We start from the raw sequence: 14,970 nt of genomic DNA, 5'->3' as shown, positions 1-14,970 counted from the left end.
ACGGCCACTTATAGATGTATCTTGCTCTTGGCTGTTTATGAACATGGTCTTGGGTTCGTGTGAACTTACTGTGGACAGCTGCAGATTCTACAGTGGTTCTCAGCAGTCCCTAGTATGCCAAGGGAACATGCAAATATGCTTAGGCATACTCAAATTTGAAGATAATGAGAACAAAAACAAAATGGAGTCCTATATATTACAGTTTGCACAACCATGCAGTGTAATCTTTCCCCATCTAGCCTCATCTGACACACCTTGTCACCTCAAACCAATCAATAGTTTATAAAATTTGCTCATCACATAAAAATATTTATATGTAGTTATGTATCCACCCCCCCCAAAAAAAAAAAAGAAATACAAAAAATATTCCTGCTGCTACAATGAAGTTATTAATAACATCCTGGTGTAATACTTTTACAAAGATAGCTTAGACAAGGTACAGCAACAGTGGCAATTATAAGTAATAAAAAATAGATGGATGATTATTGCATATTGTTTGTTATGCACCATATAAATAAAATTAGAATGTATTCCTTAAAAAAACTTGCATGTGACAAAACATTTTTGATTTAATTAAACTTCCAATAATGACAGTACATACCCTAATGCTCCTGCTGGTTAACTGGGTTTGGTTAAGGTAGTGCCACATCCCAGAGTGAGTGGTTCCAAACCAGCAAACCACAGCCCTGCACATACTTTCTTCTTTCTGGTTCTTGCTCTGCTAATAACAGCAGCACCTTTTAAGGCATGAGACCCCGCTCCAAGCTGGCCTGATAAGGAGACCAAAATCATGGTTTACCTTCTGAAGGAGTCAGACTCATACCTGGAAATGACTAATGTGTGCCCTAGAGACAGTAATTGAAAAAAAAAATGATATTTGTCAGGAGCTGGGTGAACATCTGGAAACCCGACATGGATCACCTGTTCTGGCCAGCACTACTGTCACAGATATGACAACCTGAAAATGCATAAGCTGGGCCAGTTGTCTGAGTGGGTAGACCAGGTAGAGGGAAGAAGGCAGAGTTCTATAGTAAGTATACAATTATTGTTTGGGTAATATTTAACATATGTTAAACATAACTTTAAAATATAACATGGTTGCATAACTGAAGGCATTTTCTGTTCTGGAATAAATATGTGCAACTTCAAAAATGTATCTTTGATTTTATTAAAGTAATGCAAAAGAAATGTACATATGACTGCATTGGAATACAGGCATATGGAATATTTAAGTGATAACATAATTGCCTGTATAAATCCAACTATAAGATATGCATGAGTAAAATAATAATTTTTACATATACTTCAGAAAAACACATGCATGAGTACAATTAAAACTAAGTGTTGATGTATATACACATGAAAAAATTACATTTCCATATGTACATATGCTATCGTATTAACTTAGGTAGTAGTTAAATTACGTACAGATAGTTTGTGTAGGACAGGAAATATTTAGTAGTACAGTAGTTGTATAAGAAAAGCATTTCTTTTCAGAATTACAGCTGCATGTACAAGATGGTTGAAGTCAGACACCACACCCTAGTCAGAGTAGAGGTTGGGGAAGGGTGGGGGTTGCTGCAGTGTGATGTGAATGTCCAGCACATACTTTAGTGAGAAATAACCAATATTATTACATCTCTATTACTTCTGCATATATTTTAAATCACCACCTTATATGTTTAGACTTGCAAAGGAGGCAAATTATCAAGAACACACTTTTGAACAACATTAGGAAATGAAAACTTCCATGACTTGCCACATTTTTCTGTGTGTCTGCACCTTCTGGCTGACTAAAAGTCAGAGACTGTTACATGCAAAGCACAATACTTTTAAGAAAACATTCCACTAAAACTGCATTTGTGTTTACAAGTGACAGTAAAGGGAAGATTAACAAAGTATGAGACTTTAGATACTCCCCCCTTAACCCACATAGTGTAGTCTCCTGGTTGCTGCAGCTAACCTGCATATATTATCATGTATTATTTGCAGGTATCTAAACATTTGCTCTAATTTAAATTACCTGCTTTTTTGAGTACAATATAAAACACTGTATAATCAGTTCTGTTCTAGTCTTAAATTTCCTTGTAACTTTCTTACTTACTGATTGCTTGTGGTAACAGCATCAATCAAGGATCATGGTCCAACATGCTTAGTTCACCCTCTGCTGTGCTCCAGGCTCACTCCCCTACCCTACCCCTATTCTCAACCACACCCCTGCTTTCATTTCATTTATAATTTAAACAAAGTAAACACACCCCTATCCCACATCCAAACTCCACCTCCTCACACTACCACTGCTTACATCAAATCATTTATTTCTAAAGTTAAACCACGCTCTCCCTCTGCTAACAACTTATCCCCACAGTTTCTTAAAATTGCTGAAAACACAATTGCCTACCCTCTCTCCATAATTATCAATTGATCCATTCTTGAACATACTGTGCCCAAAATATGGAAGAAATTTTAAGTTATTCTCCTTCATAAAGGTGGAAACTCCACAGACCCCTCAAACTATCGCCCCATTGCTACCGTATCCCCAGTCTCCAAAATAATGGAAAAATGTATACATAAATCCTTGAAAATCTTATTCAGGAAAACCTCCTAACCCCCACACAACATGACTTTCATCCCATCATAGCACTGCCACTGCTCTCATATCTTTTACTCAGACCATAGCCAGAGCTCAAGATGAAAACAAACTGGTTTCTAGCCTTTTCCTGGATTTATCCAAAGCTTTTGACAGTCTCCCACAATCTGCTTCTATCTAAGCTTAAAAACTTTAATCTCTTACAATCTACTATACTCTGGTTCACAAGGTACACCTCTGATAAACTCCAGTCTGTAAGATGGCTATCAGCTTTCTCCCCCTTCCTTCCTGTTCATACTGGCATACCACAAGGATCCATTCTGGGGCCTATCCTCTTTAACATCTTTACAAATAAACTTCACACACCTCTCCCTCATTCCTCTCTTATCCAGTATGCAGATGATTCCACCATCATATCTTGCTCCAATAATCTCCTCCACCTTCTCTCCCTTACCCAAGACTCACTCCTATCAGTCAAAAACTGGCTTACCAGCAATGAACTCCTACTCAACCCAACAAAAACTAAACTTCTTCTCTTTTTAACTAAATCTGTACAACATTGCAAAAAATCCTTCTCAGTCACATCTCTCAACAATACTACAATCTCGGTTGAAATGCATACAAAACTCCTTGGTGTTGTTATTGACGACTAACTTAAGTTTGACATCCATATCCTACAAGCTGTCAGAAACACACACCAAAAACTAGGCCTACTATATCGAAATAAAAACTACCTGACAATGGGCACAAAACATTCTCTGGCACATGCTTTTCTTCTGCCTACTCTATTTTATGTTGCATCCATACTCACTAATCTTCAATCCAATCTCTTGGCCAAACTTGAATCCACCTACAATAAAATTGCCAGATTTACCACAAATGTACCTTACCGCTCCCATCACTGTAATGCCCTAAAAAATCTTATGTGGCGTGAAGTTCAAAACCAACTTTTACTTCCATAACTCCACCTCACATACTCTATACTAGCTAATCCCTCCCTCTGTCCTGCTCCCTCTACCCTAATCTCTCCCTGTACCCTGAAACACTGTGTCCACAGTGCAGACCGACATCTGCTAGAAGTTTAGAAGCCCACGAAGCAAATTGATAAGCTTGTGTATAGCCACTCTGTTTCCAGCACCTGGAATAAACTTCCCCCAGACCTTAGAGCTATCACTAACAGTCTTAGTTTAAAAAACACTAAAAGATTACCAGCTCAGAACATGGAACTGCCCCTGCCCCAGCCTGACCTATTTCTCCTCATCCTTCCATCCCCTTTATCTCTAATTACACTGTTACAGTAACTATACTCCTACTACTTTTTCGTCATCATGCTGACAGTCTACTTAAATATCAAAAACTGCCTAAGGCTATATATAACCTTTTGTTCTCTCAGACAAATGTATATAGCAAAATTTAATCTATATCTCCTAACTTGCAGACTATATGCCAGTTGTTAATTGCACTCTTACTCTCTGTGAAAATGCTACTAGTGTTATTGTCAAAAGATTTTAATACTCTTAACATATACTGGAAGAAACACGCAGATAAAAGTAAGCAAAAAGGTTTATTTTACATGCATGGAGACATGCTACAAAGTACATGGTATGTCAGCAGTCTAAATTCTGTACACTTCACATGGGTTTTTATACCCTTCCCTGCACGTACACAGTGGCTGGTTACTAGACAAGGAATTTCACTCAAGGCTATAATTCACATCCTGGAGCCTTAGATGGTCAGAGGTCAGGCACAAGATAAGCTTGTGCCTGGATCAAGGTATCATCTGTGCATTCCTCTTTGGTCAGCAAATTCTTTACAAGAAAAACAACTTATTTTAGCTTATTTCTTTGCACGCAATGCAGTTTCACATTTTAACCCTTACTATACATGATACAAAGATGTTGAACACAAAGATTCTTACTACATTTCCCCCCTAACAACACTTTGTATCATCAGTAATACATTTTATTCATACAGTTTTTCGCATGACTCATGTTCTGTATATTCAGAATAATAAGCTTTAGTTGCATTGGCAGACAATACATTTGATATTATCATTCAGATGCAAGGAATGCAGCAACAACCCAACAGTAGGAATATAATGGCACCAACACATATAGCAATTAAGACATTCATAAGTACTGTTTCCCAATTTCCAAACCAATTTTGGAAAAAGTCAGTTAATGGATTTTGTCCTGGTTTTGTAAGTTTAGAAACTTGTTGTAGGATCTCCAGATGGCTGTTAATGTCATATTCGTTGTCTGTAATGAATGGACAACACTCGCAAGTACCTCCTTTCGCCGCTAGGGTGAAATTGAGCGCCATACTATTCTGCAATGCTACAGTCCTCATTGCAGTTAACTCATCCGTCACCAATTCTAACGCAGAAAAAGTTGCATTGCTCAGGGTTTTTAACAGTTTTGACAGTTTTCTGAGCTCCCAAATGGATTTTACTGTCCCATAAGCTGAAAGAATACCAGCCCAGGAAATAACATCATCACCCAAGTCCATGTGTGATAGCCCCTTGCTGCTACTATGGGCCAAATCGTGTTGATAGATCCAGGATGCATCAACGTTACCTACAGGATTAACAGGTTTATTAACAGCACGTACATTTCATATTTTACCTTGGGGAAGAGAAAATGTATGTCTTATAGCTGGTGCTAAATAACCCAAAAAACAACTGCCTGACCAATTCCTTGGTAACCATTTGTATGCTTTTCTACCACACATAAAATAACAATCATTTACTTTAAGTGTAATATTGACTGGAACAGAGTGATTTCCTTTGTCTTGCAGCCCTTTAAACAAAAGGTCATGCACAGATAACATTTTTTCAAAGAAACTTGTGCCATTAATAAGCCCTGTACTATTAACAAGCACTCTTATAGGCTTGAAACTCGTTGCACAGTGCCCATCTATTGTACAGTTATGAATTATGGTTACATTACACTGACTCCATCCAACCTTACAGTTCCATTCTGGCGACCCATGAGGGGTAATGCCATTTTGTCCTTTAAGGCTACATTTGAAGTTTCAAATAGTAAATTAGTCCATGTATCATTTGCCCCCAAAGGGACTGTACCTAACATTAGACCACCATGTACAGTAGGGATAGCTGTGCATATCCAACAATTTGAAACATTAAAAGATAGAGCATATGCATACTTAATAGCTTGGTATGTATTAAAAGGCGGATGCCAGGCCGTATTCCTGTCTCTCTTTACTTGGCTAGTCTTGTTTGAAAATAAAAACGGCCAAAACAGAAAAGTAACAATCACACTTATTAACAACAAGATTATTTTGGAATGCATTTGTGGGAAATGCTGCTCCCTTCCGGTATTTCTCTGCATTGCTACAATAGTCAGATATTTATACAAAACAAGATTACTACTAATCAGTGTTCCTCAGGGGAACCCAAATTTTTGTTCAGTTCAAACTGTTTCACCAGTTTACAATGTGTCAGATGGATCCACGATATTCTTTCCTTTATTCGGACTGCTGTCAGTGTTGCTATCAAAACCTGGTATGGACCTTCCCACTTTGGCGAGGCCCAGTTTTTCCTCTTGACAATTTTAACCCAGATCCAATTTCCGGGTTCCACTTCCAGGATCCTGTTGTTCTTCTGATCTGAAAAGCAATCATTCATTAGAGAAGTGTTAGTTCTGGTCAGCAACAATTTCCTCATGTAATCTGCTATCTCTTCACCCCCATCACGTTCCGCAGGCAAAAATATTGCCACTGCGGGACGTAATAAGGTCTCCCGTATAATAATTCAAATGGTGTGACCCCTTTTGAGGTGGGAGTGGTACGCATGGACAGGAGTGCCAGAGGTAAGCAGTTTATCCAAGACTGATGTGTCTCAGCCATGAGTTTACATAACTTGCCTTTGAGAATGCCATTATGGCGTTCAACCAACCCTGCTGACTGTGGGTGGTAGGCACAGTGATGTTTTAACTCGATCTGAAAAACGGCGTCCAGCTTTTGAATAACTTGGTTTGCGAAATGTGTGCCATTATCAGAATAGATGCGTGTAGGTAGCCCAAAATGAGGGATAATGTTATTCGTAAGGGCCTTGGCTACCGACAGTGCATCTGGGTGTGCTACCGGAAAAGATTCAATCCATTTTGTAAAAGCGTCAATAATGACTAACACAAATCGCTTCTGTTGAACAGGAGTTAGTTCAATAAAATCCATACAGATTGTGTGAAATGGATATGGAGGCAGCGTAAAAGCTGCCGGGGTGATCCACACCCCACCACCATGGTATCGTGCACAAAGCAGGCACGATAAACAAAATTGTTTAGCGTATGCTATAAAGCCCTTGGTCCAGAAAATTTGCTGGATTATTTGAACCATAGCAGCAGGGCCCAGATGAGATGGGCCACGCGTCACTAATGAGGCCTACCTAAAAAGGTTTGTTGGCAAGACATACTTATCATTTGGACCTACAAAAACTCCCTGCTTTTGAATAGCCCCATATTTAACCCATCGCTGTTTTTCCCAAACTGTACTAAGTTCCTGCATTACCTGTAAAGTTTGTAGATCAAATTTATCTATAGGGTAAAGTTCCTTCTGTGTGGTCTCGAGTGCAAAAGTAAAGGTTAAGGCTACACTTTTTGCAGCTTTGTTAGTCAGTGCATTTCCAAGTAGTACTGGATCCTTGGCATTCGTGTGCTATGACTTGCAGATGGCCAGTCCCCGTGGCAGTTGGACAGCTTGTAAGAGGCTAAGGATTAAATCCTTGTGGGTTATTTCCTTTCCTGAGGCTGTAACCATTCCTCTATTTTTCCATTGCTGTGCAAAGACATGCACCGTGGAAAAAGCATACTGACTATCTATGTAGATAGTAACTGCCTTATCCTTGGAGATGGTGCATGCTCTGGACAAAGCAATCAATTCGGCCGCTTGTGCGGACAGGTTCCTGGGGAGGGGTCTTGCCTCTAGTACCGTAGTCTCAGTTGTGACTGCATAACCCAGTTGTGTAATGCCTGCCTCATTTCTTACATGCTGACCCATCTACAAACAGGGTCCAATCTGAATTTGCCAAAGGTTGGTCCTTAAGATTTGGTCTTGGTAAGACATTAGAGTGTATCAAATCTAAACACACGTGAGGGGCACCATCGTCAGCTGTAGGTAACAGCGTGGCTGGATTAAGAGTGGTGCATCGCTCAATGGTCATGTGTGGTTGTGATAGTAATGTTGTCATGCAGGATAAGTGTCTGCTAGGAGAGAGAAAGGTAACTTTATCCTGTAGTAATATAACCGCGACAGAGTGCGGTACTCGTAAGGTAAGGTCATGAAACAAAACTAGGGTTGCAGACGCTTGCACAGCCTGCGCGGCTGTGACTACCGCTTGTATACAGTGTGGCAAAGATCATGCCACTGTGTCCAATTTACTGGAATAAAAAGCTAATGGTCTCAACTTATCCCCATACGTTTGCAACAGAACCGATGTCATAAAGCCCTGCTTACAATCTACTGTCTGAACAAAGGGTTTTGTATAGTCAGGGAAGCTAAGTGTTGCAGATCCTGCTATCAATTGTTTTACCCTAGTAAATGCCTGTATTGCCTTATCCGTCCATTGCAGAGCGTCATATGCTGCCATGGGAAGTGCGAAAATAAGTTCCGAAAGTGGACTTACTTCCTCTGCATAGTTGGGAATCCAACTACGACAAAAATTTGTTATTCCTAAAAATGACATCATTTCTTTTTTTTTGTGCTGGGCATTGGTGCCTGTAAAATAGCTTATTTTCTACAGTTATCTAGTTGTCTACCAGCAATTGAAATGGTATAGCCTAGATATCGTACTTCAGTTTTACAAAATTGTAATTTAGATTTATTTACCTTATGCCCCTCTTTCGCCAAAAAATGCAATAACTGAATAGTTTCAGACTCAGACAGCCTCCGTGGGGGCAGCCAGTAAGATGTCGTCTACGTACAATAGTAGATGACAGCCATGCTCTGGTTGAAACTGTGCCAGGTTTGTCGACATTTCTTGTGAAAAGATTGTAGGGCTTTCACAATATCCCTGCGGTAGTCGTGTGTATATGTACCGCTTGCTCATAAATGTAAAAGCGAACCAAAACCTACTATCTTCCTGTAGGGGAAGAGGAAAGAATGCGCTACTAATGTCAATAACAGAAAAATACTTATCCGTGGGAAGGATATAATTTAACAAAACAGATGGATCTGGGACCATAGGAGCCCTTGGCACTACAGCAGTATTTACAGCCTGCAGATCCTGTACCATTCTCCATGTCCCGTCCAGTTTCCTTACTGGGAACAAGGGTGTGTTACACAGTGAAGCTGTACATGGAATTAAAACCCCAGCTCTCAGTAGAGCCGTGATCACTGGAAAAATGCCTTCTTCTGCCTTTTTACTTAATGGATACTGATGCTTATGAGGTCTAAAATTGGATTTTGGAGTTATTTTAACCTGTCCTGCTCTTTTCATTAGCCCAATGTCATGCTGCCCTAGGGACCATAAGGATTTTGGTACTGACTGTAGTTTTAATTCTTTTTGTGGGGTCAGAAAGCATAGTCAGAATGGCCCTCCCCCGGGTGGCGTTAGCCTGTCTTCACGGAGTTGCACTGTTGGTCTAGCCTGGGTGACCCAATTTAGTCTTTGTACCTGAACCCCTTTACATGCCAGCTGTTCCGGTGTCATTTTTGACCAATCGGTAACCTTTTTCCCAACTATATACCATGCTGTCTGTTTTTCCCTAGTCACAGATACATGTGGGATTGAGGCATTTTGAAAAAGCTGTTGCATGTCTCTTGTGAGACTACAAGTAACTGCGGAGTTCCCTGCCCTGTCCCAATAAAGATTTTGTAATAGGATCCTGATCACCTTGTGTTTAAAAAATTGTTCCTCATACTTGGGATCAGGTCCCACATTTTTCCTGTAATACATTGTACAGTGTAGTTGTTTGGCAGCCTCTGGTAACTGAATAGCCGAACTATATTTGCTCAAAGCTAGGTTAGTTAACTCATTGGCCACGCTTTGCGGTCCTGTTTTAAATAAGATCATTACTATACCAGTAATGTAAATCCCCTTGCCCTCCCTGCAACATTTCATCCTGGATTTTCATACACTTAGCCAAGATTCCTGATGCAGTTGGTACGTCATCTTCTTTATGGACAAAAAATGCACCTTTTTGCACTCGAGCCACCACTTTCCTTATTCGAAAATTGTTCCCTATGCCTCTTATTAGCTTCTTTTAACCATTTCTGTGCTTGAGGGAATCCCACCTTTACTGGATTTTTAACTTTGCCTCCTGCGTCCCTACGCAGATCTCTCACCAAATTTTGACATTCTGATCTATTTAAGTTACCACTAAATCCATAATTTGTCTTTCATTTTTTATGTATTTTAAGTTTTTTTTTTTTTTTTCTTGGATGTAATTTAAACATATATTCCTCATCTTCAGTCCTTTTATTTAAGCATTCCTTACTAGCACAACAACTGCTTCCTATTCCCATTTTTCTTATTTAAAAGAAAAACTGTTTCCCATTTTTCTTATTTAAAAGAAAAACTGTTTCCTTTTCCTGAGATCTCTACCGGTCTTTTGTAAAATTTAAACAAAAGAAATTCCTTTATGACTAGTCCCTTTGTTCTTTTTAAAAAGAGAACAATACAAAAAGAAAGAAAAAAAATGTTACGCTTACCTTTCTGCGGTTCTTTCGCCCCGTTCGTCACCGTCCCACGGATCGAATCTAAGAGTGACTGGCCTCTACTTACGACTTCTTTGTCAGAGGTCTTTCCGTTCAAGGGAGCCTGAGATTCATTCTCCCTTTCCTGTACAGGTTTTTCAGTCCCTCTTATGTGATTCGTACCGTGAAGAGGTGGCCCCACGGTCTTGGGCGCCAGAAATGTCAAAAGATTTTAATACTCTTAACATATACTGGAAGAATCACGCAGATAAAAGAAAGCAAAAAGGTTTATTTTACATGCATGGAGACATGCTACAAAGTACATGGTATGTCAGCAGTCTAAATTCTGTATACTTCACATGGGTTTTTATACCCTTCCCTGCACGTACACAGTGGCTGGTTACTAGACAAGGAATTTCACTCAAGGCCATAATTCACATCCTGGAGCCTTAGATGGTCAGAGGTCAGGCACAAGATAAGCTTGTGCCTGGATCAAGGTATCATCTGTGCATTCCTCTTTGGTCAGCAAATTCTTTACAAGAAAAACAACTTATTTTAGCTTATTTCTTTGCATGCAATGCAGTTTCACATTTTAACCCTTACTATACATGATACAAAGATGTTGAACACAAAGATTCTTACTACAGTTATTATTCATATGTTAATTTAGCCTGGTTACTGTTAGTAAACCATGCCAATTCCTGTTATTAGTCTTAAGCCATGCATTCTACTTTTGTATTTGCTTATGACTTATATCTTTTATACCACTCAAGTCCCCTGCTATCATTAATAGTTCAGCTCTGTATTTCTATTTGTATATGTGTATGTTTTTGATGTTTGTACATGTTTTAGAGCTTATATATGTTTATGTTTCTGATGTTTTTATATGTTTTGGAGCTTTTGTCCTTGGGCTTCTGCTGAAAAAGGGCTTCTTGCCCAGTCAGACTAACCTGGTTACCAAATGTCAAATAAATAAAATAAAGAAATATATATTTGAACAAATGCATGGTAAGCAAATACTGCAATGAATACAATGTCTTAGAAATAATAATTGTATATGTATACGTTAACATAAAAAAATGAAATAAAAGTAAACAAGAATTGTTTGATTTCTTCTCTTTACAGCTGAAGTGGAGATCTCCTATTGCAGAGACAACATAAGAGGTGCTTAGAAAGACTCATTGAGTCTGCAAGTAAGATTGAATAAAGTAGTAAATGGTATTGAGTGCTTAACTGATTTTATATATCTATCTATCTATCTATCTATATATATATATATATATATATATATATATATATATATATTGTGTGTGTGTGTGTGTGTGTGTAAAACTATTTAATTAAAAAGAATTGTTACTGAAGCAGTAGAGTACTGCAAACAAGAGTGATATATATCAATAGATGCAAACAGTATTTATGTTGTAACTGATTTTATTAGTGTACATAAAGAAATTATTGATAGATAATTAGCATAAATTAATAATACATAACACATGCACTCAAGTCACTCCACAACAAGTACAAATACGACTCTGTCATTGTCCATGTTGGAGTGAATGACTTGAGATGTACCCCCCTGGACTACATGAAAAGAGACATGGAAAAGCTCTCGGATCATGTGGCCCAGGCAGGTATGACCCTAGCCCTAAGTAGCATCTTGCCTTCACCCAGAATGATACCACAGTATAAGGAGAAAATGACTGACTTCAACAATTGGCTAAGCTTCTGGTATCATTCAAAGGGGATCCAGTATCTGCCTGGGATGACATGATCGACAAACCACAATGCTTTGCCAGAGATGGTCTGCACCTGTTATCCCTGGGATTCAGGTTACTGGCTAAAGCTCTTGCCACCCCTAAGTGCCTTTTTTAGGCAAGGTTCAAAGGACAAAACCACCACTATAACAGATTTAAGCATGCAAAATCTGAAGGTAATGCTACTCAGTGCTAGAAGTCTAAACTTCAAAATGCACTCTCTCGAGGCACTTCTAAAAATGGAGAACATCGATATCTGTGCAGTAACTGAGACCTGGTGCAAGGCTTCAGAGAGCACCCCTGCAATACCAGGCTACAACTCTTACCACACTTTTTGGCCACCAAACCAAGACCGAAACACTAAAGGTGGAGGAGTGTCCATATTCACCAAGGATATTCACACCTCCAGGCTAGTTTCCCAACACAATGCATCTGAAATTCTCCAGGTGCAGCTAACACTAGGTAAGACTGCAATCCAAATTGTAGCTTGCTACAGATCCCCCACCATGCCCCAAGATTCTCACTACACCTTTCTAAACATACTAGAAAATATTAGGATACAACCAAACATCCTAATACTGGGTGATTTCAACTACCCTGCCATTAACTGGGAAAACTACTTGGGTACCAGCACCTTTTCCCAATGGTTTTTGGAATTCATAAATTCCAATGCCCTGGATCAACTAATCCATTGTCCCACCAGGGGCTCCAATATCCAAGACCTGGTCATTCCCAACATGGGAGATAGATACTCCACACCAGTGGTCACCCCTCATTGGTCAGGTCTGACCATAAGCAAATCACCCTTGACATCCACATCCCACCCCCACCCCCCAGTTGGAAACCTCCATAAAAAACTTCTCCAAAGCCAACTTCATGCTACTCAAGTCAGAAGTGACAAACTTCATGACACCCATGCAGATGGTAGCTGAACGTTCGACTGCCGAATCTTACACTAAGGCCCTGTACAAGCACATCCACTTGTGCATGAATTGTGCCATCCCAAATAGAACCAAGATGCTCTCCTCCAAAAAAAGTAAGCCAATCTGGTGGTCCCCTGCCGCAAACAAACTATACAACAGAAGGAAGAAATTATTGCAGAAAAGAGGAAAATTCCAAGATGCAAAAAACTCCCTTACCAGCCTCAGTAAGAAGCTGAGATCCCTCATAAAATCCTCCAAAGCTAGTTACGAAAATAAAATTGCCAAAGATTCCAAGGACAACCACAAGACATTCTATAGTTATATCAAGAGTCTAAATGGCAATGCTCAGATCTGCTCTGAGCTACAACAGAATGGCATTAAATATACTGATCCCAAAGATATTGCCAATATTCTGGCAGATCGATTTAGTGCCAACTTCACCCCCCTCTCACGTCCTAAAAGGCCTATCTCAATACCAACAGATTGCCAAATTCCGGTAATCATGGTCACACACATAGAAACTGCACTCTCCAAAGCTAAGAAGACAGCATCCATGGGACCAGATGACATCCCAGGCTGTGTACTACATGAACTATAAAATGAACTGGCACCTTACCTAAGTGTCATGTTTAATCATAGCCTCACCTCAGGCTTCATGCCCACTGAGTGGCACACAGCTACAGTTATCCCACTCCACAAGGGGGGATCCACCTTGGATCCCGGGAACTACCGTCCCAACAGTCTGATGAGCCTGATCTGCAAGGGCATGGAACGCATTATCATGGAACTTATAAACAAAAACATTGGCAACCTTCAAACACTGGACTCCACCCAGTTTGGGTTTGTGAAGGGCCAATATTGTCTCCTGATCCTGATTGACTTCTATAAATCAGTCTCCAGAGCTGTGGATGAGGGTAAGACGGCCCACACAGCCTATCTGGACCTCTCCAAGGCCTTTGACATCATCCCCCACTCGGGAATCATAGATAAACTTACTAGGCTGGGCATAAATCCCTATGTCACTCGATGGGTTGCCAACTGGCTTACTGACCAAACCCAGACTGTCAAAGTAGCCAACTCCAAATCCAGCTCCAGACAAGTGACAAGTGGAGTACCTCAGGCTTCAGTCCTGGGACCGCTCTTGTTTGGCATCTACTTCTCTGAAGTACAGGCCAACACTAAGGGACTCTGGCTAACAAAGTTCACAGATGACTGCAAACTGGGAGCCATTATTGAATCCCCAAATGATGTGGATATTCTACAAAAGGGCCTTACAGAAACAGATGCTTGGTGCCAGAGCCATGGGCTCAAGCTTAATGCCAAGAAATGGATAGTTATCCCCTTTGGGAAAAACCATGTATCCATGAATTGCCACATAGGTGGCAGTACACTAAACACCGAGAGTGTGATGAGAGGCTTAGGGACATAGGTGGACAGCGGTCTCACCTTCGATAACCACATCGCCACAACAGTCAGGAAATCCTTCTATGTGGCACACCTCATCACTAAGGGGTTTTCATCCAGAAAAAAGGAGATAATTGTCCCACTGTACTCATACCTCATTAGACCCATTATAGAGTACAACACCCCCTTTGGTATGTACCTAACAAGACATCTGCAACAGATGGAAAGGCTGCAGAAATACCTCACTAATAGAATTACAGGCCTAACGCAGATGCCCTATACTGACCATCTAAAAAAACTCCAGCTATATTTTGTGGCATACTGTCTACTCAGAGGCAAACTGCTTAACATACAAGGCCATGTCAAACCTGAGCTGTTGAACATGCTCCACTTAAAGAAATCCCAATACCTCAGAGCCACACGCTCCAGGGATCTAATCCTTGTCATCACAATGAACAAAACATGCTGGAGGGATAGGTTCCTGACCCAGAGACTCCCCATACTTTGGAATAGACTGCCCAAACATGTCATGCAGAGCCTCTCCTTGGCCCTCTTCAGAAGGAACCTTGACGATTGGATGGGAGATAGGAAATTTACCCTGGGGATCATGTCAGTCACCCTGCTAGACAGGGATCCAGGGAAGTAA

The sequence above is a fragment of the Protopterus annectens genome, chromosome 3.part1 (genome assembly GCF_019279795.1).
Source record: "Protopterus annectens isolate FY-2018-M chromosome 3.part1, PAN1.0, whole genome shotgun sequence".
Taxonomy (NCBI): domain Eukaryota; kingdom Metazoa; phylum Chordata; order Ceratodontiformes; family Protopteridae; genus Protopterus; species Protopterus annectens.
Note: the sequence above shows the minus strand (reverse complement) of the source record.